The 27,546-nt window shown below is 42.1% G+C and overlaps 1 protein-coding gene across 5 annotated transcripts in view; it reads right to left on the bottom strand.

Moving 5' to 3' along the window:
- LOC138513604 (sodium- and chloride-dependent GABA transporter 1-like) overlaps positions 1 to 27,546 on the bottom strand; it is a 619,404-nt gene that overhangs the window by 430,071 nt on the left and 161,787 nt on the right. Inside the window, exon 2 of one of the 5 annotated variants that reach the window (XM_069628583.1) lies at positions 2,568 to 2,631. The exons of the other annotated variants lie outside the window; for them this stretch is intronic. The gene's annotated coding sequence lies outside the window, so the exon portion shown is untranslated. The remainder of the gene's footprint in view (positions 1 to 2,567; positions 2,632 to 27,546) is intronic. 5 annotated transcript variants of the gene reach the window in all.

Consider the following 27,546-nt stretch of genomic DNA (forward strand, 5'->3'; position numbering starts at 1 on the left):
AGCGCCAATCTCTCGGAGGGTGCAGGTAACATGTTCTCAGGACACACTCAGATGCTTAGAACTCAGTGCTAAAAATGCACCATAGCATGGATGTACATCGGACTGCAAGAAAAGCCATAAAAAGCTGTTTTCCTCTTTCCCTCTATTTTAGTGCAGAACACAGTAGGTCAGAGGCTTTGGCCACCTGCACTGTAGGGCCTCTAAGTCCCTATCGGAGTATGGTATGTCTTCTTCCAAGCATATGTGTCCTTCTGCCCCCCCCCCCCTGTGAAAACAAAAAGAAGATATCGAGGCTGAGTACCCCCAAAAGGAAATACACCAAACGCGGGTTACAAAGGAACATACAAAAGATCTTTATTTTATACTGAACAGTTTCAAAGGACAAAGCAACAGATAGCTATCGGCCCTCAGTACAACACAGCAAACTCCAGCTTGGTTCGGTGTGCTCAGTGAGTGGGACTGTACATTAGAATAGTCACACTCTTTATACCCTCGAAATCACGATGTTCAACCCATTTCCCAGTTAATATAACTTAATACATTACGGATCTAGGGTTTGTGCCGAGTTCGCACATCTGTACATTTAGGATTTACCTTTAATGTATTAACTAACAAGCCTCAATGGCAACAGTATATCTTAGGATTTCATGTTAAGCATTCTTAAACAGTTTTATACAATATGGTCAAGCAAGTGTCCACATTTCAGTATTTGAATACATTGTGTTTAACATATGCTTGCGGATTAACTTTGTTGGCGCAAGTAATCCTCTACACACAGGTCAGCGAAGGACAAGGTCTCAGTTCATGCAGGCAAGTTATACATTAGTTTATACACAGAGGTCAAGACGGCCATGTTGCATTCGGAATGACATTGTCCACCATCTTAGAACACAGGGTGACTTTAAGAGGGAGAACCTAAAATGGCGGATAGATCTAAAATGGCGGCTTACACTGGTCTAAGGTCAAGACCTTGCAACACGGATTTCCTTGCATGTGGCTTATAAGCAGCTTGGTGTTGGCCAATATACATATATTCATGCAGTATAGGAGGCACGATATAATTTCCCGTTCGACAAACCCTCCTTTTGGCCTATGCCAAGTGCTAACTAGTTCTGGTCACTTTACGAACAACTCCACGCCTCAACATCCATACACCCTGAATCACTGTCAGAAATATCTATTGCCATTAGATCGTCTATCAAAATCTCTTCCAGCAGATACTGTTTGGAACTCTTTTCTTGTGTCCTATTGTACATATTGTTTGTGTGCAACATCCCCCTAGCATCGAACATATACTAGGTAAACACTGTATACAGCAACAAAGAAACAACAGAATTCCCAAAATGATCAGCAATACCGAAAGCACCTTCCAACCCCAAGATCGCAAGAAGTCCCAGAACCAAGCGCTAAGATCCCAGTTTCCCTCGAGAACATGCACTTCTGAACTAAGGACGTGCAGATTCTGTATTGCCTTGAAGATAGTCGGGGAGGAATCTGGCACGAAAACACAGCAAGCGGACCCCACCAATTTACACAACACTCCACCACGTTCAGCCAGAATGACATCTAATGCCATCTGGTTCTGAAGTGCTACTAATCTTACTGCTTTCTGTTCTAATGTCATATTATAGAGTATGTCTGTGATCCGGTTGATGGTTCTCTCCAGTACTCTCGCTAGTCTCCTGATGTCTTCAGAGTTTGCTATTTGTCCCCAAAATGTCACAAGGGATTTAATCTCCCAGAACTGTGCTGGAGTGTCACCATTCTTGTCCTGCCGTGGACGAGCCTTTGAAACCTCTACAGTACTGGCTATGAATACCCCGGGTAACAGGATATCTAAATAACAAGTTCCCTGCCAATCCCTGGGTAACCATGGAAATGCTACATCACTTTCTTAAACAGTTTTATACAATATAGTGAAGCAAGTGTTCACATTTCAGTATTTGAATACATTGTGTTTAACATATGCTTGCGGATTAACTTTGTTGGCGCAAGTAATCCTCTACACACAGGTCAGCGAAGGACAACGTCTCAGTTCATGACCCCAACATGTAGCCTGCAGGCAAGCTATACATTAGTTTATACACAGAGGTCAAGACGGCCATGTTGCATTCGGAATTACACCATCTCAGAACACAGGGTGACTTTAAGAGGGAGAACCTAAAATGGCGGATAGATCTAAAATGGCTGCTTACACTGGTCTAAGGTCAAGACCTTGCAACGCTGATTTCCTCGCAAGTGGCTTAAAAGCAGCTTGGCGTAGGCCAATATACATATATTCATACAGTATAGGAGGCAAGATATAATTTCCTGTTCGACACCCCAACCACTCTTTCAAAGTCAAGAACTTTCTAAAGACCACTCACACCATGGGAGCTCTAAGTACTGTTAGGCTCACTGGCTCCCACACAAGAGCGGATCACCTTCAAGGCGGTGTCAATCACCCACAAATGCCTCTCCAGCACAGCCCCTTTGTACCTCGCTCAAAATTTTACCAGAGCACAATGCTCAAGACCCTCAAGATCTGCCTACACCAACCATCTCATCCAGCCAAAATTTAGACTCACCAGGGCGGGCGCATCCAGCTTCCCAGTCACCGCAGTTAAACTTTGGAACACGCTTTCACCTGTGCTGAGAGGGGAACAATCATACTGGACATTACTAAAACAGCTGAAAAACTGGCACTTTAAGTAACCTTTGAGGTCTTTAAGTTTCCTCCTACACACACCCTGTTGAACTCATATATGTCTCACAGTCATGTCACACAACCCTGAATGTAACTAGTGCCTTCACACCCCTGGGTTTAGTGCCCAATATGAATGTAAAAATAAATAAATAGAACGTATGCACTTGTTTCTTCTAATGATCTTCTACTCCCTTCCTACCCTCCCTACCCCCCACTCCGCTCCGTACCACCCAGTGTCTTATGCCTACAGAACCTGGATTTTGCTGGGTATCTGAATAGGTTACCATGGGATGGATGGCCAACAAATAATACCGAAGTTACATGACAAGATATACATTGAAATGCGTGAACGGACAGAGTGTCCAAAAGACTTCCCCCTTCTTCTTGTTCTCACCCATTACCCTCCACTGCACAAAGCAGTGTTCACCGATACAGTCCTGGGCACATGCCAGACCATTGGGCACAATATTTTGATATCCTCCTTTTCTGACACGTCCCATTCCTACACCCTGACAAGCATGCACCTAGACTGCAGCCTTTTAGAATCCAGGGGTGGGAAGGGGAGCAATGCACTACCAACCCTACAAGGCCATACCCAGCTCTCATATCTGTAATACAACTTCCCATAACATATTGTAACTTAATGCATTACAACTTGTTTGCACTTTAAATCATTAGGAACAGTGTATCCTATGAAAAAAATGTTATGTTAAATGTGACATGTGTTTGAAGTTGTTTTCCGTTGTCATGAATTGTGTTTTGCGTGTATTATGAAATATTTTAAAATAAATGTGAATACTTCGTAACATAAAAGACTAGGTGAGACTCAGTGCATCATTTATTCCACATCTGCCCTTGTGTTAGAGGGGACACAAGAGGGAGGGGCAGCTCTATACTCGTTCTTTGTTTCCTATTGATAATCCCCTGCTTACCAGTTTAAGCCCCCGGGCAACAAAAATTAGGGGTCGACCCTTTTTTTTCCAGCGTTCAGTAGTAATATAAAAAGAAAATTACACAACTAAGTTTATGTTTCCCTTCCAACGAGACACATTATGGCCAATTAGGTTCAGGTTAAATCTAAAACCACTATGTTAAAACTCTGCCCCTTGTGGTAGGTATCCAATGCAAAACATGTGACGTCCAGATGCGCATCAGCTCCTACTCTTCTCTCTGGCAGGGCCACCTTCCTCTTAGAACATCTGAGACGATGCCTAAATATGTTTTGATATGGAGCATGGATTTAGTTAACTGAACCCCCACATTCAATCCCTTTGATGTTTCATGAATATAGGTAATCCACTGAATTTTAAACAAATATTCCCTCGTAAGTATATCCCATAGTTTTTTGTGTGTTAGAAAAGCATTGGGGTTGGACCAATCCCTGTGTGCCTGTAATTCGTGATTAGCAGTGGCCCCCTTTGCTTTTAGAAAGTGCCTGCTTGCCTGTAATTCGTGATTAGCAGTGGCCCCCTTTGCTGTTAGAAAGTGCCTGCTTGCCTGCAATTCGTGATTAGCTGTGCCCCCTTTGCTGCTAGAAAGTGGCCGCATTGGGGTTTCTCATGTTCTGCTAACAAAAACGATCTTAACTGTGCCCATTGGCTGCTTTGTTTTTTCATTCTGCTCTGATAAAACTATAGTATATGTGTGCACTACCCTCTGTCTCTTCCACTGTGCCCCCCTTCCTCCATGTGCCTCAGTACTTCAGACTGCTCAGTGTCCTCCTCACCAGTGCAGCTAGCTATGTCTCTATCTCTCCTATCTTCTCCAACTGCTTTGCTATCTCCTACCCTTCTTCTATCACTAAAACTGGTCTGAAGAAACTTAAGAAGCACATACTGGGCTCCAACCGATCCCTTCCTATTGCAGACACCTATGTCATGACTTCCGCCAGAGACACTCTCACTGACATCCCTTTCTTCATTAACGCACCCGACTATGGGCTCGCAACATGGTTGGCTTTCTCTCTCCTATCTTCTCTTCTCCCATTAATGGTGGCACTCACTGAGAGGCTCTCCTGGACCCCTTTGCCATTTCCAGAATCATCATTAATGTCTACTTCAACAGAGCCATCATGGTTCAGGGTCCTCATCCCAACCCTCTTCTCTAACCTTAACTCCCCCACCTGCCAGGCTCCCTTGCCCACTGTGCCTTCCTCTTCTTCCTCTGCACAGCCGCCCGTAGCTTGACTTACTGTCTCGGCTGCCTTGTCGGCCTTGACTCCTCTGCCACCTGCTACTATCCCTCTGTCCCTCTTGCCACCCTCAGGGGTACCACTGTCCCCTGTGCCTCCCAGCGGAAGACCTTTAAGGATGGCAAGCTGCTCCACATTATGCCCCTTAACACTCGCTCTACTGTAAGATACTCATCTGACATCTGCAATCTTCTCGAGCTCATGGATCTTGATGTGCTTGCAATCACTGAGACATGGTTCAAGGATAGCTCTGTCACCAGCTTTGACACTGTCCTCACTGAAGGCTAGAAAATCCTTTCTGCACCCAGGCCAAAGAAGACAGGAGGTGGAGTAGCGCTGATCTTTGCAGAATGGATACCTGTGTCCATTATCCCAACTCAGGCCTACACCTCCTTCGAATGCCTAGTCTGCAGGCTCTCACTCTCTCCTAAATCTTCTCTCCTTATGGCCACCCTCTATCAGCCTCCTGGACAGACCTCTTACTTTTGGAATGGGATGACCAGGCCACCTCTTTACGTTCCTCCTCCTCTCAACTCCTCCTGCTGGGTGATCTCAACATCCATCTGCGCTCTCCTGACTCATCAGGACCTTTCCACAACTTATGTGACTCTCTCTCCCTCTCTATCCTACCATCGGGCTCAACTCAGACCACGGGCCACACACTGGATGCTCTTATTTCCACTGACATCCCACTCTCTATCCCTCTCACTACCTCTCTCTCTTGGACTGACCACTCTCTTCTAAGAACACACATGTAGCTCTCTTCTCCTCACAGCCACTCTGCTTCAAAATCACCAGATTTATAAAAAAAGTGACAGTGGCTGCCTTTGCCTCCACCTAGTCTCCTTCTCCCATTCCTTCAGCTGACTCCCACCCCGACACAGTCCTCATTAACCTTAATCTCTCTATCTCCAACACTCTTGATACTCTTGCCCCTGTCAGGGGGTCCGACTGAAGCCATCCAAAAAAGTGCAACTCTTGGTATGACTCCAATCTGGCTGCCCTTAAATGCAAGTGTAGGGCAGCTAAACAGAAATGGAATTCGTCAGGTTGACCATCTGTCAAACTGGCCTGCCGCCTCCTTCAAAGGCAACATCGACTCTGCATCCACTCCACAAAATGAGTCTTTATTCAAGCCTGCATCTCTGTGGCATCAAATAACACGGTTGAACTTTCCAAAGTCTGAAAGGAACTGGCCAATCCTGCAGCAGCCTCTTCTTCTGTTACACCCACTCGGGACCTCTGCTTGTCCCTAGCAGCATACTTCACCACAAAACCCCAAGGCATCCTTTCCTCCCTTGCCCACACATCACAGCACACACAAACCCTGGTGCCTCCCTTGGCCCCACCTCCACTCCCACTCTCCTCTCTCTCACCCGTCACACTGATGAGGTCACCAGACATGTCTGGGCTCTGAGGACTCATCCAAAGAAGTGGACCCTTGCCCCTCCAAAACCATCAAGGACAACATTGACTCCCTCACCCCAGCCTTTGCTGACCTTTTCAATCTTTCCTTTTCCACTGGAGTTTTCCCAACTGCTCTCAAGCACTCCCTTGTGCACCCTCTGCTCATGAAATCCCCTGCTGACCCCTCCATTCTGGCAAACTACCGCCCGATCTCTATCACTCCTTTCCTGGGCAAACACCTGGAGAAGTTGGCAATCTCTCAGCTGAACCTCCACACTGAATCAATTGGTTGTTTCCACAACCGTCTGGCTTTCGAGCATCCAGAGGCACTGAAACTGCTCTTCTGAACACCTGTGAAGACTTGCTCTCAAATCTTGACACTAACACTCCCTCTGTCCTCATTCTCCTTGATCTCTCCTCCGCCTTTGGCATGGTAAACGACAACACCGTGATCACACATCATCATGACACCCTGCAAATGATAGCTTAGGCTCTAGTGTGGTTAACCTCTTTTCTCTCCAACTGTCCATCCCAGTTCAAACTTGGAGCCTTTCTCTTGACTATCACTCTATCAACCTGCGGCATTCCCCAGGTATCTAACCTATCCGCCTCTTCTTCAATGTCTACATGGCTACCTTGGCACGGGTGATTGCCACTTTCACCTCTAATTTCCAGTGTTATGCGGATGACACATAACTATCCTTCAGGCTACCCTCAGCCGCTTCTTCCACCTCACTCATACCTGACTGTCCGCTATTCAGTCATGGAGTCCAGCAAATGACCTCTGCCTCAACAGCAGTAAAACTGAGATAGTTCAAATTGGGACCCCTGCTCCCGATTTCCCACTCTCACTCTGGCCAACCTCCCTTGGCCCCGTGCCCACCCCCACCCCCACCTGTGAGGCCAAAAACCTTGGGGTCATCTTCAACTCCACTCTCTCCTCCTCTCACATTTCTGACATCTCAAAAAAGTTTAACTATCAACTACACCTCCTCAGAGGCACTCTACCTTTTCCCACTTTCCCCCAGCATTTCACTGTCTCCAGAGCACTGGTTCTCTCTAGTCTGGACTACTGCAACAGCCTCTTCCTCAACCTCCCTGCTTCTGCCCTGCGCCCTCTGCAACTCATCCAGAACAGAACTGCAAGAGTTCGCCTCAAGTCCAGGGACCGCATCACTGGCACTGAAATCCCCTTCACCGACTGCCTGTGGCTACAAGGGTCAAATTCAAGACCCTCTGCATTGTCCACAAGGCTTTCTGGGGCCTGGGACCTACTTACCTGCACGTTGCCTACCTAAATACTGTCCCTCTCGAGCCCTGCGCTCATCTACCTCCAACCTTCTGCGAGTGAGCTGGTTCTCCAAGCAGAGATTTGGAGGGAGATCCTTATCCTCAGCAGGTACCTCCCCCTGTAATAGTCTCCATGCCACCCTCCGCCTGGAGCCTGACCTTTTTAAGTTCCGGAAACTCCTCAAGACCTTGCTTTTCTCCTCTTTCTCTCTCCCCCTACCCTGCTAACCTAGCTCTCTGCTCTTTCCATCTCTCCCTCCTCTTCCATACAGCTTGCTAACTGGTCTCCTGGTGTACCTCAGAGTCTCACAGGTCCCTGGCAACCCCGCTAGTCCTCTCTACACTTGCCTCAGTGCCCTGCACCCCACCCCCTCTCTATACTTGTAATAAATCCTAGAGAGCTTCTCTCTCTGCACTTACACCAGTCTCTACTGACTGGGTGCACTTGGACCCCCTTGCCCGTCCTGCACTTGCACGATTTGAATGCAGCTCTGCCTGATGATCATCTGTCTGTTCTTCCTTGTCTTCACCCCTTAATGTGCACTTGAAAAAACAGCAGAATTGCTGTCAATTCTATTTGCTTTATCTAAACTGTTAAATATATCATATTCACTTGCTCTGCCTGTGCAGACCAGTATCGTCTGTTAAACTGTTGTTTTTCCCCATGTTCCCACCCTTCTTGAGCACTTTGAAACATTTCCTGTGTATAGGCGCTTTATAAATAAACATTACCATACCATACCTTACAATGCAAGCCACATTCAAACAGGTCTCAACCTTAATTCATCCATTAAATATGGCTGTTTTAGCTCATTGTGAGTGGGATACATTGCAACCAAGGTAGGTAGTGATATGTTGTGTTTTAGGAGTGCAACGTCCTTTGGCGAGGGTTAAGACATCCTCAAAACCTCAAATTCCTGCCCCATAAAGTGCAATTGCTTTGGTTTGGTATGATGGATGCCTCTGTCACTCTCACAATAAGGTTTCATGCTCAGGTTGCTTCACATTTGGAGACTGTTTAAATGGTGGAATATCAGTCATCGAAGTCAGCTACTCTGTGGGCGCAGTGATTGAAAGAAATCCGGTTGCGTAATCTGGTGCCAAGATCATCTGTAAAATGCACTTAAATCTAACAAATTCTTTTTTCCAAATGTTGGTGTCATTCACAGAAATGATTTTTTAGTTTGTGCCATTCATTGCCTTTACTGTTCAGAATGGAAGCCCAATGACCCATCAAGAGTCCCATATATGTGCCCACGGTAAGGGGCTCCAAAGGACACTCTCAAAACAACGTTAGGGCAAGGTCCACAACCCCCTTTATTAAAATCTTGGCAATGTATGGACCTTTTTTTATTTATCTACTCCTGCACGTTCTAAGTTAGCGCTTTGCAAAGATAATGAAAAGGGTTGCCTCACTATACTTATGCGTCCTAGTTGAATATAATAATTGACGGATAGAGGGCAAACATTACAAAATGAAGGCCACTGGGCTACAGTGGTACTAGAGTTTGGCTAAGCTTTGAGCAGTTGCAGATGTTAGAATTAGTTCTCTTCCATTTTTTAACACCCTGAAAATTAAATCACTATGTTTTTCCCATTTTTTTCTTTATTTTTCTTAATGGGGTTTCTGCGCTGTTACTTCTTTTCTTTTTCCCCTTTTCTTTTTTCTTTTTTTCACCATTATTTTCCTGGCGTTACTTACCTTTCCATACCAAACCTATATTTGATTGATTGGTACAAACATTTGTCAGAATAAGGTAACAAAAACAGGTTTCACAATTTTCTTTTTTCTGACATCAACCAGTTAGAAATGTTCTTTCCTTGGTGATCTTTATCACTGATTACTACAATAACTCTGCTTGCCTGTCAACAACAAAAGATTGTGAGCAGCACAAGTTGTGTTGATTTGTTCTACTGTTAAGATGCTCTTAACCCACAATGCATTGTATAGCATTGCCTAGATGTCCCTCTCCATCAGAGGGAAACTTGATCAAATCCTGACAGTGTAATCAAAGTACCTTTGCATTCCCATATCTTTGATGAGCAAATTCTCAGCCACACGTCGTAGTATGCAAAGATACACATCCTTTTGCCAACTTCAGAAAATAAACTTGTGTCCAAGTGGCATGGACCACATGAAGTAATAGAGCAAACGGGTCCATGTAATTATAAGATCTCACAACCTTATCGCCGCCTTAAAGCACAAACCTATGTCAATTTGTTAAAGGAGTGGAAAGAAAATCCCACATAGTCTCTGACCATAATATTATCTTGTCTCTTGCAGAGGATACAGAAAATAAGGCCCTCATTTCATCTGACCTCAATAATAATCAGAAACAAGATCTTCATGAGCTTATAAGACAGTATACTGATCTGTTTCGGGAAGAACCTGCGAGAGTGAAGGATATTTATCATCATAACCACACTCCCGCAGGTAAAGTTGAACACCTAAAACCAAATAGCTTACCTCAAGCTAGGAAATAAACCCTAATTCAGGAAGTCAAAACCATGCTAGAAGCTAAAATCATTGAACCTATTAATAGCCATTGGTCCTCCTCCATCTTGTTGGTGGCGAAACTCGCTGGATATTGGAGATTCTGTATAGATTTTCGTAAATTGAATCCCATCTCTGCTTTTGACGCTTACCCAATGCTCCGTATCAATGATCTGATGGATCGGCTGGGTAATGCTGCATACCTATCAACACTCGATCTCACATGGGAATATTGGTAAGTTCCTCATTGTAATACAAGTTCCTGACATAGTAATACATAGCAAGACATGGTAAGATCATTTGTACCACCACTATACCATCACAAGTGTGTTAAGGAAATTGGGGTTAACCGCTAATCCAAGAAAGCGCAATCTGGCTCAATCAGCAGCAAAGTATCTGGTTTTTTTTGTGGGGAATGGCACCGTCCAACCACAACAGGAGAAGTTGGGGGCTATCCTGGATAGACCGCCTCTAAAAACAAAGAAAGATCTAAGATTTTTGGGGATGAATAGGGTACTATTGCAGATTTCTTCCCAATCCTTCTAGTAAAACATTTAGACTGACAGACAAGGTGAAAAATGCTGAGCCCCAAAAGATCAGGTGGGAAGAAGAGGGTGAAATCTTTTATAAAACCTTGAAGCATGCCTTATGCCAGAGCCCCATTTTAGGCATGGCGGACTTCTCCAAAGAATTCATTCTTCAAACTGATGCTTCTTTAAAGGGAATAGGGGATGTTCTGTCACAAAACTGTGATGGGTTTGAACATCCCATCCTATACATAACTAGAAAACTATTTTCCAGAGAGAAAAAATATTCATTCATTGAGCTAGAGACATTGGCAAATAAATGGGCCGTAACTCACCTAAAGTATTACCTCTTAGGTTTCTCTTAGTGACAAACCATTCTCCTCTTTTTTGGATAAGCCAGAGGAAGGAGTCCAACCCTCAGGTAATCGAGTAGACCTTCAGCCATATTGCTTCACAGTTGAAAACCAGAAAGGTAGAGAGCAAGGTAACATGGACTTCCTCTCCTAGTTTCCCTGTGAAGCACCCCGGTCCACATAATGCCTTGTGTTCAAGATAGGTGTGGACCTGGAAGAGTTTGCATATAACACATTAAAAAAGTTGATTGGGAAGTCAGTGCTCTGCACAATCAGTGGAGAAATGTGCCTTTTAGGACATATGAAATGATTCCAATATGGAGGTATATAGATGTAATACAGGCTTTGCATATTGTGTTATTAGCCAAGCAATTGCATGAAAAGTGTTAATTAATTATAGTTTTCATTTGGATTTATAAGACAGCACACATGGGTCGGGACAAAATATGGAGGGCCAGAAAGGATGGGGCACTATATGTGCCAGTTGTCCTGAATATTACATACCAGCAATGTATGGCAAATTTGATGTTACCTCAGTACTCCACTCTTTGTACTGAGAAAGCATTGAACTGTGGGAAACTTGTAATTAATGATAAAGAAAAAGGGCAGATCCAGTTAGTAGTCAATTACCAATATGTTTGGTCTCAAGTTGAGAAACTCTTTGACATTCCCAAACTGAAAAATTTACTTGAGTAATAAATAATTCTCAGCCATTTCTGGGACCCTTTATTGGGTTTTTGACTGAGATTGGTGTGATGAATCTTGGACTCTCATATCTAAATCACTCATCTACACATTATATTTCATCAGAAATAAATATTTCATGACCAAGCAAACTCAAGATTATACGTTATCTGTCTCCCTTTCCAGCTACTGCTCAAAAACATGACGCAATGGAACTACTTAGCTGTACATTTACAGAAAGGTTTTAATATCATGATACAACCTGTCACGATTCAAGGTGGATCAGAGATCCACCTTGTGAAAGGAAATTTGCTGATAGCAAGAAATATCCCTGAGTAGGATATTCTAAAGATAGTAAAAGATCATTACAGGGTTGCTGAAATGATCTCATTCACAAATAAGTCCTGGATACAGTATTTTAAACAACATTCTATGTATTCATGTAATTGTTTTTTATAACACACCTAATACCATACCTGACTTTGGTTTCTAAGCACAGCTTCCAAGACCAGCACGTTGCCCCTGTGCTATCCTCCGTTCACTGTTAATATGTATAGCATCCCATGTCATCTTAGAAAAAGGTTACCCTAAGATGGGGCAGGACAAAGCCACTCACAAACCTGCTTTTATATATACTGACAAGGGCTTTTCCCATATTGGGACATGACAGTAGAAAGGCTGTCTGATATAATTGGATATCTGCTCACAGTTAAATGGTTTCTCATTTTTGTTGCTCTAGAGATATGAGTGTTGTGCTAAATGATAGTGATTTTCCACCTAAATGCAATTAGTTTGTGCCTGGAAGGATCTACTTCCTTTGACCTTTAGCTCATGCTTCCACATGTTGGTGGATGTTGTTGACTCAAAAGATCTAATTTAGATGAGGCAGAGATACATTGTTTTTAAAAGAAATCTGCTTAACATTTCAAAATTATCAAGACGCTTTGTAAATATAAAGAGGAACGGTATTTATGCAATGTTTTTGTACAACAATCACTATATGAATTGTATTACTTTGGAATAAAACATTTTTTTTCAATAAAGGTAGTCTTCTCATGGAAATCGTATTCACTATATAAATTGAAGTTAATAATAACTAAAAATTAAGAAGAAAAACAATGTAAGTATTTTTTTATGTCAATAATGTCTTTTTATTGAGTAGGTGAAATGGCCAGAGTGTAGTAAAACATAATTTTCTCAAATGATCAGATAACCGAGGGAGAGGACTTTCAATTGCTACCATTAATGTTTCTCCTGAGCATTGTTCAGTGATTGAAATTACAGTGTTTGTCCCTTTGATGGGCTGTTATTGTACACATAAATCCAGTGTAATAGCCAGGGACGTCATTTCACCTAAATACCAAGGGTAGCAGAAGTGACATCACATGACCCTTGACCCCTCTGATGACATCACAGGAAGTGATGTCATTTTACCACACCCCATGGTGACATCATAGGAAGCGATGGAACACGATTACCCCTTGACAAAACAGGAAGTGGCATCAGATAGCATTGTTTCTAAGTGCACTATGAAAAATATGGTTACAATATTACTGTAACGTGATATACATTTCATACAAGAATGCATCACCATATGTATCGGCAGAAAAATATAACTGTAACATGGGAAAAGCAAAATACATAGTCTGAAATGGATGCTTATTCTACTGTAAATGTTTTGTGGATGATTTTGTCTGCATTGTGAATTTGAGGTGTTTTTTTAACAGACTACTCACCCGCTGAAGTCTGTCTGAAATAAACCTTTAATGAGTCTAGCAATTATTGTATGGAATTCCAGAAAGAGAAACAGCTTGATTAGCCACATGGCATTGGCCACAGCCCAGGAGCTTCAATCTGTAAAAAAAAATATTAATAAAAACGTTTTTTCTTTTCTTTTTAGGGGTAGCAAGGGAGACAGAAGGGGTAGCAAGGGAGACCTCAGGGGTCGCAAGTGTGACCTCTGGCGACCCCTAAATGTCGTCCCTGGTAATAGCCAGCCCATCCAAGGTTGACAGGGTTTGGAAGTGTTTCTGGGACTTCAGCTGCCCTGTGCCCCACAGAGAGACAATTGTTGCTATGCTGCCTGCGGGTTAGGTGTCGGGGGACGTTGTCAGTAGGGGAGTGAGGAAGACCTGAGAATCATGACTGCATTTGCAAGTGGGGGGTGGGGGTCATTATAAAGTCCTTTATTAGCTAAGTGGTCTGCCCCCTGGGAGCATTCAGGTGTACAGAAAGAAGATACAATCATACTGATGAAGTTAGAAGGCTAGCATATCATGGGTGCGGTTAGAAGGATGCGGCGAGAGGGGATACAGATGGTTATAGGCAGGAAATATAGGTTAGGGAGGGAAACATGGCCCCAGTCTGTGTCACAGAGTTTCTGACGGTGTGCTGCTGTTGAAGCTGTATTTCTCTGAGTTTCTCAAGATCTGGCCTTGCCAACAGCACTGTTGAGTCCCCGGGTTAGGATCGGCGATTCTTCCTCTTACCTTCATCTGCTATGAAAGAGGAAGCAAATTTGTTTCCTTTTAAAATCAACAGACGTCCCCAAAGGCACCAAATCTTAAAGCTGCTGCGCCACCCTTTACTGGTTTTAAAAATAGAAGGATGAAATTATTTTTCGATTTTTCTTTCTATGATTCCACACTTCTAATGATAGTTATTAAATTTGTTTTTTTTTAAATTGGTTTGAGGCAATTTTGAGAAAATAACCAACTTAAAAAGAGGTATTTACAGTAATTAAAATCATGTCTCCGCATTAGAAATCCAGGAAATGACCTTTCAAAATTGTAGCAAATTTCCTAGAACTTGAACATCAGCGAAAAATAATTTACAAATATAAGAACCACATGTGCTGTATATGAGTGTCAATGTGCAGACATTCCTCACTGTGCAGTTACTGGTATTTTACTTTATCATTGTGCGCTAGTGACCATTGAAGGATTTGTGCATAATGGACCAAGCGGGCCAGTCACTCACAATACTCATTTACTCACTTCAGGTATAGGCTTACTTACTCACTCAGAGTCACTAGAGTCACTCACTGAACCAGCCCATCACCAGAGATGCACGGGCCAAAGTTCTGGAATTACTAACTTTGTATTAAGGCCATGTGTTTTTTTTTCCCTAGTCTGGCCTTGCACACCCACTGCAACCCTCTCCCATATTGACCTTGCTCACTAGGCTCATTGACCTCTTAGGGTCACATGGGTTACACCGTCTCTTGGCAAACCTAGCTTCTGTGCTCTAGCACCTTGAAGCATCTCATGTGCTAGATGGAATGACCAGTAATGATCTCAGACCCAAATAACTGGATAGACTCAAAGAATCTGGCAAAGTAGTACTTAATCATCAGATCAAATAAAGTAGGGCTATCTGACGAACAACAAACTGTAGTCCACGCACCAACACTTCAAATATGATTACACAAAGGCTTTATACCTCTGTGTACCTCTCTCCCTAAATACCTGCCTGCTAGAGCACTTCGGTCGTCTAGTTCTAACTCTCTGCAGATCAGATGCTGATCCAAGCACAGAGTGGGGCGGGGGTACATCTCTCTCCTCCGCAGGTGCCTCCATCAGGAATGGCCTCCCTGCCCCTCTCAATCTTGAGCCGGATCTCCTAAATTCTGGAAGCTTCTCAAAGACCTTCCTTTCTCTTCTTTCTTCCCTCTCCCCTGCTAATGTCCCCATCTGCCTCTTGTCTGACTGCCTAGTTCCTTCAGAGTCTTCAGTGCACCAGCCCCCCCCCCATTCAGTCAGCCCCTGCACTCAGTCTCCACCTGACCCTACTCAACCTGCACTTGCCCTTCTGGACCTCTCGCTCTATACTCTCTTGGCTGGGCCTGCACCCTTGTAGCCCTTCCAGCCCCTTACCAGATACTTATCCTTTGGACCTTCCTTCCCCTGCACTCTCTTCTTTCCCCGGGCACTCGCTTCTCCTCATGGGCACTTCCGCCCTTCTGCCCTCGTCTCCCCTCTCCCCTGCCCTTCTCTTACTGCACTTGCATGACCCAAATGTCACAAGGCCTATTAGGATCATTATGTTTTGTCCTCCCTTTTCCCCACCGTCTTATCTTGTTGTGCCTTGAAACACCTTGTGTATAGGCGTATTATAAATACCCAATAAGTACGTAAATAAATCTACATCAGCTATGGCATCATCCCACGTGGCAAACTGTAAAACCTATTGAAGTGAGGGATTGGTTAAGGGAACCATATGTACTTATATATCATATACGTTTTAGTAATATCGCTGGATGTCCCTTATCTAATAGGCACACCTTGAACCACCTCTAATTACATATAATACAGATTATAGCAGAATAACAGCAGCAGCTGGCCTGTGCAACACTGTATAGCATGTTGCTACATGTACCCTCTTATTGGTTGGCATCCTCTCCCAACCTTGGATTTACGACTCGCACGTAAGCAAAATGAAACTCAGGTGCAGTGAGCAACGTCAGACTACTACCCACTTGCCCAATTAGTCTATCATCTCTCATCGGTCAGGCCCAAAGCCAAGACTTCTTCTTTATAGTCGACCTTGCAGCCTGTTCTCTGTTCGGGGACGTTTAAGGAAGTGCAGGTACACCATTATCTAAATCATGAGCTTAATGAATAGCCCTTGGTTTTGACGTCTGAGTCATGTGTGGGGAGATCACAGTTTTGTCCATTTTGTCCTTTCTATTTACTGCTATTTAATTTAATTAAGCTGGATGTCATTACTCTTCTTGGCCTCTGGAGACTTGCTCGCTCCACCTTATATATGATTTTCACATCTTTAGTTGTCCAAAACCTGGCACTTGCAGATATTTTCTTCTTTGCTTAATCTTAGAGAAATATGTCTTAGGTACATGGCCCATCCTCTTGACTACCTGTGTGGCTTGCAATTATTCATTGAAGTGGCATCCTTGATCCCAGGCCAACAGACTCCTCTGTGTTCCTCACACAAAGCTGTTTTTCATCATATCCTGGCTCTGCATACCTGGTCTGTCTCTGAGGTAGCTTGATTCATTTCATCACTAGGCTGACAGCCATCTTTTCCTCATGGCTGCCTTAGTTATGTTTGCTTCTACAGCAAGCATCTATATGTCTCATGTACATTGCATTTCTCTATGTATACATTCACTTCATCTCTTCTCACTTACTTCTTTGATGCATATGATTTCTTTGTATTCAATTATGTGTTTCTCTTATCACTCTAGTTACATCTTTATCCTTTAAGTATTTGCATATCGTTTCAGTGTGTCTTTGTGTCTCTCTTTCATGACGTCACTCTGCCCTCGTCCTTTTTCACTTCTAGCTCTCCAATGTCCAATGGTGTGTGCAGACATCCTTCCACCCTTTCACTATGAGGACACATTCGATACGGTTGTCTGAGTACATATCATCTCTCATACACTCAATGCAGTAGTGGGATGATACCTGGTGTCCCACCTAAGGCTATTCTCCTACTGTTCCAATATGATGGAGGTGAGGGGCGGGAGCTAGGTTGGACATGTCCACCTGCTCCTCGACACTTCCACAAGGTAGCTGTGCTCGTGTATCGCATGAAGGGCGATGTGTGTTTGCCAGCTCACCCCCGCCCTGCATGAGGGCCACTCCATGCTCCAGAGGGGCCTGCTCATCTGCTCTGAGCTAGTGGACTTCCCACATCTACATTCTTTGGTTACGCTGATCAAATTTCTGCAATCCCCCACCTATCTTGACTGCATCAATGTGACGACCCATGCGACTAAAATGTTTACCTGGATCGTGCTCACCTTACCTGGTATCTGAACCACTCTTCAGTACAAAATGAAACCTGATTGAACCCTGTTAAAGTTGCCTTACACCAGTAGTTTTCCCCTGTCTGAGTTGTACCAAGATTGCACATACTTCCTTTACCCTAATTGAACTCAGGAAGAAACCGGCTTTTCACCCCACCTTGTTCATTAAATAAATTGGTGCCAACCGGTTAATACACTTGTACACCAAGCAACTTATCTTGAATTTTACGGGGTCCTCTACCGCTAAACAATGTCAGGAGCGGTGAAGACCTGAGGTTGAAGTATTCTTTGATGCACCAAATACCAATCGTACTCCTGCATTTTGAGCTTTTTGTAAACAGTGAATCTGTTTAGCCGCATCTCTAGCCAAAAGTCCATTACAATAATCTAGTTAAAAATTAACTAGAGCTCCCACAACCATAGCATGGTCAGTATCAGGTACATAGGGCAGTGCTTGACGTAAGAGACGAATATTGGAAAAGACTGACTGCACTTTGGCTGAGACCTGACCATTGCAACCCAAGTTACTCTGCCAAACACAGCCAAGATGTTTAACCTTGATGACACATTTAAGACTAGACCCCAGAAACTGGGGTGGGGGAGGGCTACTTTTCCCCTCAAGCAGATGTTTAGGTCCAAATAAGATAACCTCGTTTTTTTGGGGTTAAGTTGCAACCATTTTTTTTCCATCCAACTCCCTATTTCCTCCAAGCGCTTGCCCACTATAGCCAGAGCGTCTTCCAGATCATCCAGCCTGATGAACAACTATGTGTCATCAGTGTATGAGTGGATTCTGATATGGTATTTCTCGAGGATACCCATTAGTGAACAAAGGTAAATATTGAATAAGAGAGGGAAAAGTGCCACAACACTGAAGGAGGATTTCAGGTAGGAATCTTTCCACTTCTACACATTGTTTGTGCCCAGAGAGGAATGAAGTAAACCAGTCAAGGGCACAAGAATCTGCATTCACAAGATTTTTTATATGATATAGCAGGTTGCCGTGGTCCATCGTGTCGAAGGCAGCAGATAGGTCGAGCATTACAAGCAGGGAGAGTTTACCTAAATACCCTGCCTGCAACATCTCATCCCATATCGCCATCAGGGCCGTCTCTGTCCCATGCTTGGAACGAAAACCAGACTGCAAAGGATGAGGAAGGGCACTATCTTCAATATAGTTCTGAAGCTGGCTTGTGACCACCTTTTGGAAAACGTTTCCAGGCCAAGGAAGGCCAGCAATAGGGCGATAATCATTATAGTCCTCAGGGTCAAGACTAGCCTTTATCAATAACGGGGAGACAACAGACAGTTTCAGAGAATCGGGAACTACACCCTGAGTTAATGATGTGTTTACAAACTTAGTCATAAATGAGGTTAGTTCTAGGGAAAGTCGCTTTGCAACTAGGGCAGGGATTGGGAAAAGAGAGTCATTAGTCGATTTTAATTGTGACAGAAGTCTACAAATGTCATCCTCTAATACCTGTTTAAAACTAAACTGAGCTGTCCCAGTCGTTAGAACCTCCATTGCTCTGATGGTTTCAATACTTACAGCATCCACATAAGGTAGGGGATCTAGTTCTCTACAAAGCCTGATATTGTTTTGGATATTCAGAATTTTACCTGTAAAGTACATTTTCAGCCCGTTGGCATAGTTTGCAGATGGAATCTTTGCTGGGATATTAGTATTAGGAGTGACAAAAGTTGCAATTGTTTTAAATAGCTCTTGCGGGCGATTTGCCGCTGATGTTATTTATTTTGTCAAAAAAATATCTTTGGCTCTAAAAACAGCTTTTTATAGTTAGACAGAGCTGGTTTTCCTAGTACAGCATATTCAGGTGACATACTATTTCTAGCCTGTGCCTTCCATCGTTGACACCAACACGAGAAAAAATACCTATCTTGTGGGGGCCAGCTTGCCAATAGTATAAATAGATGTTTTTTACAATTGAGCATTTACCTCATTAGAAATAAATAATATTGTAGAAAAACATGCTTCAAAGCTTTGCAAATACAGGGTTCTTGCAGGGTTGTGTGGCATATTCAGGGCTCTGATGGCATGGTAGGCTTCATCATAATGCAGGCCACTCCTGATGGTTGTTTTTCATCCAAAACACCCCAAAACGTTTGAAAAATTGAGCTAAAATTAAAATTCAAATCAAGTGATTTGGGTTATGCCTGAGTAGGTTTGTCCAGGACGATTATTTACACAATGGCCTTCGTGGGTCAGCTGAGTGAAGGCCTTGTGAATATTACACTTTGGTAGGTCTTGTAAGGTCTACGTGGTTGCGCTATGGATTGTGTGGTAAAGCTTGGAAAGGGATCAGCTGGAGCCTATATGATATGACCTAGTGATGGTTTCTGATTGGTCAATGTGGGAGGGCCCGAAGAAGGATCTGTTGTGATGTATGGAGGAGGCTAGAGAGGTTTCCATAGTGTGGAATGATCACAGTGCACCTGGACAATCGACACAATTTGTGTCATCTCTGCCCTCACAATCCCTTTGTGCAGAGATCTAGGTATAAAACCTCACAACATAATATAGGGTAGCATGTAGTTATTTCTTTATGTATTTATTTATTTATTTGCATATAGTTTATAACAAACCTTTGCAATGACATATAAAAAATATTAGTTACAATACAAACAAGTTAATCTAAAACAACATCATTAGAATATAAAATTAATGAGCAAAAAACCTTCCCACATACAATCAATGGTCTATTTTAAAATATTTTCCCAAAAAATGTAAAATTGCAATATTCAATGAAATTTCATTTCTATTTACATTTCTTGACCAGAACTGCTCTGTCTATAAGAAAACATTCATCATAAATGCACTTACCAAAACATTCATAAGGTAGTTCAGACTGAACTTCAAAATCACAAGATGGAAAAGTGCCTCTACTTCATTATTGCAAAACCTACAAGTACGATCATTCCTCAAAATGTTTTCCCTTGCACCCATTACCCCTCTGGTAAAGAGTAAGTTTAGTTTAAAAACCAACATATATTGTCTATATTTTCTAGATACGTGCATATGTAAATAAAAAATGTAGAACATTGTAGGCTATAATTTCATGTTTAAAATGGTAAAAAAAAGATGGCATTCCATAGGTAAGGCCTGATTTTTTTATCCAATCAAATTCAAAGATTGCTTTTTGTACTCTCTTTGGAAAGGTAAGAAGATCCTCCACCGTGATGTCATAAGCACCTAATGGTTAAAAGATACCACTCAGTCAAAACCTTACAGGACTTTTGAACCAATTCAAATCTTAAAGCATAATTTTAAGGTGGAAACAAAAGAGATCTCAAAAATTGGTATCTTTTAAAATCTACACAGACATCAAGTGAGATTAAACCCGCCTCATGTCTTAACACTGCTATTGGGATCCCTTGTGGTAACTTTTGCCAAAACTGTATCAACAGGCCCGTTTTGACACCGTAAAGCAAACAAGGCACTGTCTTTTGAAGATACAGTTTGGCCAAAGGGATCGCAGAAGAAGCTCTAAATGTCCTGTCAAAGACCGCTATCTCTAAGGCATTCATCCTAATTTTCTTTTTTCATAATGTCCAAATCATTTCACTTTGTCCTGTTTGCGGTAATCACAACTCCCAAATATTTAAAATGTCCGACCACTTCCAAACATACTTTACCAAAAACCAATTAAAATTTAACTTCCTTATTTTATTGTAATTTATCAATACAATCTTCAATTTATGTACATTTAGATGCAGGTCCAAAGATAAAAAATAGGCATTTGTAGCTGTCAGTGCTCTTTGTAAACCTATGGGAGTTAGAGAGAATAATACAACATCATCTGTGCAGGCCAAATGGTTTATTGTATGTTGCCCAGTGTGGGTCGATTATTTAAACATTTTTCAAAAATACTTCCAAGGTCATTGATAAAATTAAATAAAAACGGTGCTAAAACACATCCTTGCTGTAAACCACAATAGGATTTAATCCAACCAGTTGAATTGCCACTCTGATCTAGGCGAACCTTGACTTCAGTGTTTGAATGGAATGCAATCAGCATACTAATGATACCACTAAGACAACCTAACTTATATAATGTTGCCCAGAGTATAGCCCTGTTTACACAGTCAAAGGCCTGCGTAATGTCTAAAAAAGCACAGTAAAGGACTCCTTTTTGCCGTTTGGCCTGAGTCTGCAGAAGGTGAATAATAAAACAATTGTGGGCTGTGCTCGTAGCAGGTCTAAAGCCTGATTGAAATGTATCTAGGCACCCTACCCCAGATGCCCACTGCTACAATTACCCTAATATTAATGCCCCAAATATTTTACTTGAGGTATCCAAAAGCAATATTGGGCAGTAGTTTTTGGAAGTTGCCAATCACCATTTTTAAAAATATCAATCAAGGCTTTTTTCCAAGATACCGGCAGCAAGCTTTCGCTAAAGATATTTTGAAACAGGTCCCACAAAATAGCTGCCCATAAGTTAAGATTAGACTTCGGTGTTGCATTTGCTAGGCCATCTGGTCCTGGTCCGTTTAAGGCTTTGCTTTTTCAATAAGCCTCTGAACCTCGTCTAAGTCAACAGTCATATAGTCAGACAAGCATGAGTCTTTGATCAACCCCCCTTTCGTACCGCAGGCCCACTATATAATTTAGAGAAATGTGATTCCAAGATCTCTGGGCTGTTTTTGGAGAGAGCTCTAAAGTGCAGGTTCCCTGACCAACCTCCAAAAGCACGTACATCTTTTTGGAGAAACGTGCCAAGGATGACCTCAGAATCTGCCATATGTAAGCAGATGCAATGATTTTTTACCCAATTTGCATAATTTTGTTTTCGAGCCTTTCCAATTAGGTATCCTTATTTAAATGTCTCAAGGCTCTTTGCAAGACACATTTCATATGAGCACATTTTTGTATCATATTTATGCTTAAACATCTGCTTCCCCTTGAGGCGATGGAGACCCGCACTTTTGGAACATACACATTCTGTGATATTTTTTGGACTGTTCTATCATAAATTGATGATTTTAACAACATATCTTTTTCTGTACAAGCAATTTCCAATATACTTTTGCTAAAATGCACCGCTAGCCCGGGTTTACACAGCAATGAATGATCTCTTGGATTAACATCTACAGCAATGTCGGCAGTTAACTTCTCAATTTCAACAATGTCCACCTCCTAAAACAGTGCTAACAAACAATGGTCACTTGAGTTCATATTTGTTACCTTCAGTTTTAGAACATCTCCGGTTTATATCGCCAGAGACAAAAATGTAATCTAGTAGACTTTGCTGAACCATTTGTCCATGTAAAATGAGGGGGCTTATCACCCACCATGTTGCCATTTAACAAAGTTAAGTCCCAACTTTGCAGCTCTGTTCTAATAAGAGACCCTCTTTCCTTTGCGACTTGAGATGCATGAGATCTTATTTAAACCTATAATAACAACCTATAATAAACATTTGCTATTAAAGTCCGTGACAATAAGCACAGCACTATCAGCTTCCTCCAATAAATCTGAAATAAGATCGGACAAAGCATCTAAACAGGATTCTATATCCTCCACTTTATGGTTAAAATATACATTTAAGTTATAGCACAATACTGCCCTGGAGACATGACCATGGGCATGGATAAGCCTCTTAAAACTTTATCCGGTTTCTATGGAAGGCAGGAAAATGTAAAAACTCCTGAGGTTCTTGGCTGGTATCAGTATTTCATTGCCATAGACCGCAGGTATATATTGTTGAGACAAAACAAGTTCTAGTTAGGGTTGTGCTCAAAGGTGTGACATATTAAATGTGTCAAATAACCACGTATGTACAATTTCATACCTCATAGTTAATGTTTCTCCTTGATTCTATTTAGTCGTCCTTCATACAAGAATCGAAATGTCTGTCTTCTTGGGGTGGGTGACCTTGAATGAGCCAATTGTTGTTTTGACGTATAGAGGAAACAAGCCCATCAATGGACCTTTTAATCTACAAATAATTGTAGACATTTAGGGTTCATGTTCTAATAAAGAACATGCACTAGCTTTGGTGATTGCTATATAGGGGTTGTTCCATAGGAGTCCATCCCTATATTTCATACACCTATACATAAACATGCCAGAATAAAGATAAGTAAATACTGGTAGAGTCCCAGACTGCTTGGTTAAAGATTTCTATGTCTAACGGTAAAGGCGACAGACCTAGCACACAATGTGCCATACGTCTGTTCCTGAGCAGAACTCAAGGGACATCCATTTCTATATCCTTATTGTTTTCAGTGCAAACACGGTGCAGATTTCGCTCATGTGCTGTGCAAGTCACTTAGTATAATTGAAAAAAGGGAGGTGATTGTCTCCGTGTCTAATCCAGAATCAATTGCATGCGTGAGAAAATAGTGTACATATTTCAAAACCGCAAACCTTACCGTTATGCATTTGGAGGCGTAATCGCGAGCGGCATCTAATCCTTGTGAGAACACCAACACCTAATGTGTTTAATGGATGTATGCAACGTTACGTAATAGATGGGTCATGTACGGGTTTGTGTACACCAATTGATTGATGGTTAATGTAGTACAGTTGTTAGACAATGCAGGCAGACCTATAAGATGTTCCAAGGTCGTTCAAAAAACAGGGTCAATTACGTAGAATTGTATTAATGTAGTTATTTTAATATCAGGCTGAATTGAGGCTAAATTAGAAAGAATAAATTAATTTAAATCAAATTAAAAGGAGGGAAATAAATTAAATTAAATTCTTTAAATTAAATTGAATTAATGCAAGGCTAAATTGGGGCTAAATGAAAAGGGCTAGATTGGGAAGAATATATCAAATTAAAAAGGAAGAAATTAAATTAAATAAAAAGACAGATAGCGTACAATCACACATGTGGGGTACCCAGGTACTAAAACCTAATTTTGAGTTGTGAGCCGCGATTTCAAACATCTTATGCAGGTGGTGTAAGAGGTGCGCCTACAGAAAATATATACAGCATATACTCAAATTACCCACATTCTGGGTTACAGTGCAACTTCATGATTGTATATACCAATAGGTTGCCCTGTGCAGCTGGTAAAGTAAAGCTACAGCCAATTAGTGACACACTGGACCGTTGTTGCACCACACTTGCAATATCAGTTAAGAACATTCTCAGCCCATTCTGGATGATATTTTGAAACCCCTGGGGGTGCAGGTACACTCTAATGCTCCGATGGTATACAACCCAGTGATTGGTAAGACACTTGTGGCTAAGGTCATAAGTGGTCCCCACATCCACACATGATAGAGTATGCAAATGCAGGTGAGTACATAGTCTAAGAAGAATGTTCTTACATCATAGCCTACAATGTTGCAAATATGTGCGCATGTCAATCTTAGCACTCATAAAATATGCATTCATGGGTTATCACAATAGGTGTAAATGCAACACATAACATGCACAGTTGGATTTCTCATAATGTGGCCAGAGTCGGCCAGGATGTTGGTTCATTCAGACCCTCAGCATCAGTTTTCAACCTAAATAAGCACTGTTGTTCTCTTCTGAACAAGATGTTGTGCAGGTTGCCACCTCTTGCAGGAATAATGACTTTTTCAATGATAGTCCACTTAAAGTCATTCGACCATGATTCTTTTTTACAAAGTGTTCTACCATAGGGGCAAATAATGTCTTCGTCCGGATACATGAGCAATGTTCTGCAAGTCTTATTCGGATTGGGCGAGTTGTCATACCTACATAGCGTAAATCACAAGGGCAAGTGATGAGGTAGATCACATTCTTTGTTACAGTTCGTCAGGTTTCGCTGTGTCCAAGGGTAATCCCACCCTATATCTATGATTTTAGTCCTTTGAGTATTGGCACATACGCTACAGGAACCACGTGGACCATGTCCCGTTGGTTTAGTTTGGTTCCAAAGGGTCTCTGGTGATGAGCTGATTGGTTATCTAAAGGTGTGGATAAGGGCGTCTTTGAGGTTCCTTCCTCCTCTGATTGCAAACCGTGGTGTTGTCAAAGTGCTTTCACCTACATTCAGAAATGGCCACAGCTTGAGTATTTCTCTTTTTATTTTATTAACCATCGAGGAGTAGGTGAATACTGCTGTAATGTTGTCATCCGCACTTGTTTTTTCATGTTTTTCCAGAGTAGAGTCCCTCAGGATGTTTCTTGCCCTTTTTCTGGCTCGTTTAATGATTTGTTTAGGGTACCCTCAGTTCTTTAGTTTCTTGGTTAGTTGCACTGCTTGCTGATCGTAGTCCGCCATGCTAGTGCAATTCCTGCGATACCTGAGGAATTGTCCAAAGGGTAAGTTCTGCTTCAAGATAGCTGGATGGAAACTTGAATAAGTCAGTAAGGAGTTATTGTCTGTTGGCTTTCTGGCCATGCAAGTTGAAACTACATTGTTCCTAATCTCTAGTCTCAGGTTCAAGAAGTGTACAGAGGTGCGACTGTGTGTTTCTGTAAATGTCAAATATGGATTCTGTTGGTTCAGCCAGGAGATAAATGATGTCAGGTCTTGTTCCGTGCCTTTGAATATCATCAGGATATCATCAATGTATCTGGCCCAGACATTGATATAACTGGTGCAAGGGTTAGTGTCATGATAAATTGATTGTTCTTCAAACTCCGCCACATATAAATTTGCTAGGCTTGGTGCAAATGTTGCACCCATTTCAGTACCTGAGATCTGTTCATAGAAAGTATCTCCATACAAGAAGTAATTCTTCGTAAGGGCAATCTCTGCTAGTTGCATTATAAGATTTACTGGTGTTCCCACTGGAGGTGGTACTGTTCTTAGTACCTTTTCCATGCCTTGCAGGGTTTCCATCTGTGGAATTTTAGTATAGAGTGCTTTGATGTCCATGGTCACAAGGATGTTGTGGATCAAAGGGACGTTCTTTCAGGAGGTTCAATACTGCGGTGTTGTCCTTCAAATGCGGCCTCATTTTACATACCATGGGCCTTAAGAAGAAGTCTACAAACCTCCTGAAAGAATGTCTCTTAAGGTTACACCCCGCCTCAAGTTCCTCAAGAATTGCTGAGATCCCTTATTTCTCTGTTTCTGAGGATTTTTCATGTTGTTAGATTGATTTTTTTCAGTGAAATATGGCACAGCAACTGTATTTGTAGCTTTGTCCCTCGACTCGAGAGTAATGGTGGAAACCCGCATCTCCATCAGCTTTCCAACATTTTCCTTGGTTTCGGGTCCAAAGATTGACTTACTTGTGTTACCAAGTTCACAATTTCAGGATAAACCTTCTCAGGTGACATTTGCTGCACCAAATGAAATGACATGACCGAAACTGGGAAAATCAAGGGTCGTACTCCATTAGAGGGCTGATTTGTCTCACATGGACTCTCAGCATCAATTGAAAGAGGTGACAGAGGGGTATTTTGAACCAGCGACACTTGAGACGCCACAGGGGGATGTAAATCCGATGACTTCCCTTGCAGCATGCTATATGAATTAAAGTAAGATTTAGACTTCAAAGATCCATATATATGCCCCTCCAAAAAAGCTACCATGCCATTTGATTCATTGTACTTCATTGTACACGAAATTTATCTGGAATGTCCTCACAAGATTTGGCCAAGTGGGCTAAGGTAAAGTTTAGGGCATGAAGACCGGTTCCTGAGGTATTTGGTAATTCATGCAGAGTGGTGCCCATCATCCCTTGCCACCTAAATTTGGGGTGAAAACTGGAAAGATAAATCCATTGGCGAGCCAATTATCACCTCAGGTTTGCAAGATTCAGACATAAACCAAGATCGTGATCGAGATACATTTGCATCCGGGATAATGCACACCCTTAAAGAAAAAGAAATCTGACGATTTTCTGGAGACCCCTCAAGATTTGTCATTAATGGAGGGCCATCTAAAGCATCACAATCCAAATAGCCCCCATTTGATTAAGCCTTATTTTATATAGAGGTGTCCACCGGGGAGGGCATTACAAGTAAGTCACCAACAGAACAAGTAGGTAATCTCTGATCCATGGTAATGCTGTCAAAAATAGAAGGAAGTTATACAAATTTATCTGTCAGCGATTTTTTTGGCAGAGCCATTAGTTTATGTCCACAGTCTCTTTTTAATACACCTTTGCGTTACGTTGTCATGAGTAAACGTTCATTTAAATTAAGTCTTCAGCAGAATTCATAGTTACTAATATAATAGAAAC

This window comes from Ambystoma mexicanum, chromosome 12 (assembly GCF_040938575.1).
Source record: "Ambystoma mexicanum isolate Mex_15411 chromosome 12, UKY_AmexF1_1, whole genome shotgun sequence".
Classification (NCBI taxonomy): domain Eukaryota; kingdom Metazoa; phylum Chordata; class Amphibia; order Caudata; family Ambystomatidae; genus Ambystoma; species Ambystoma mexicanum.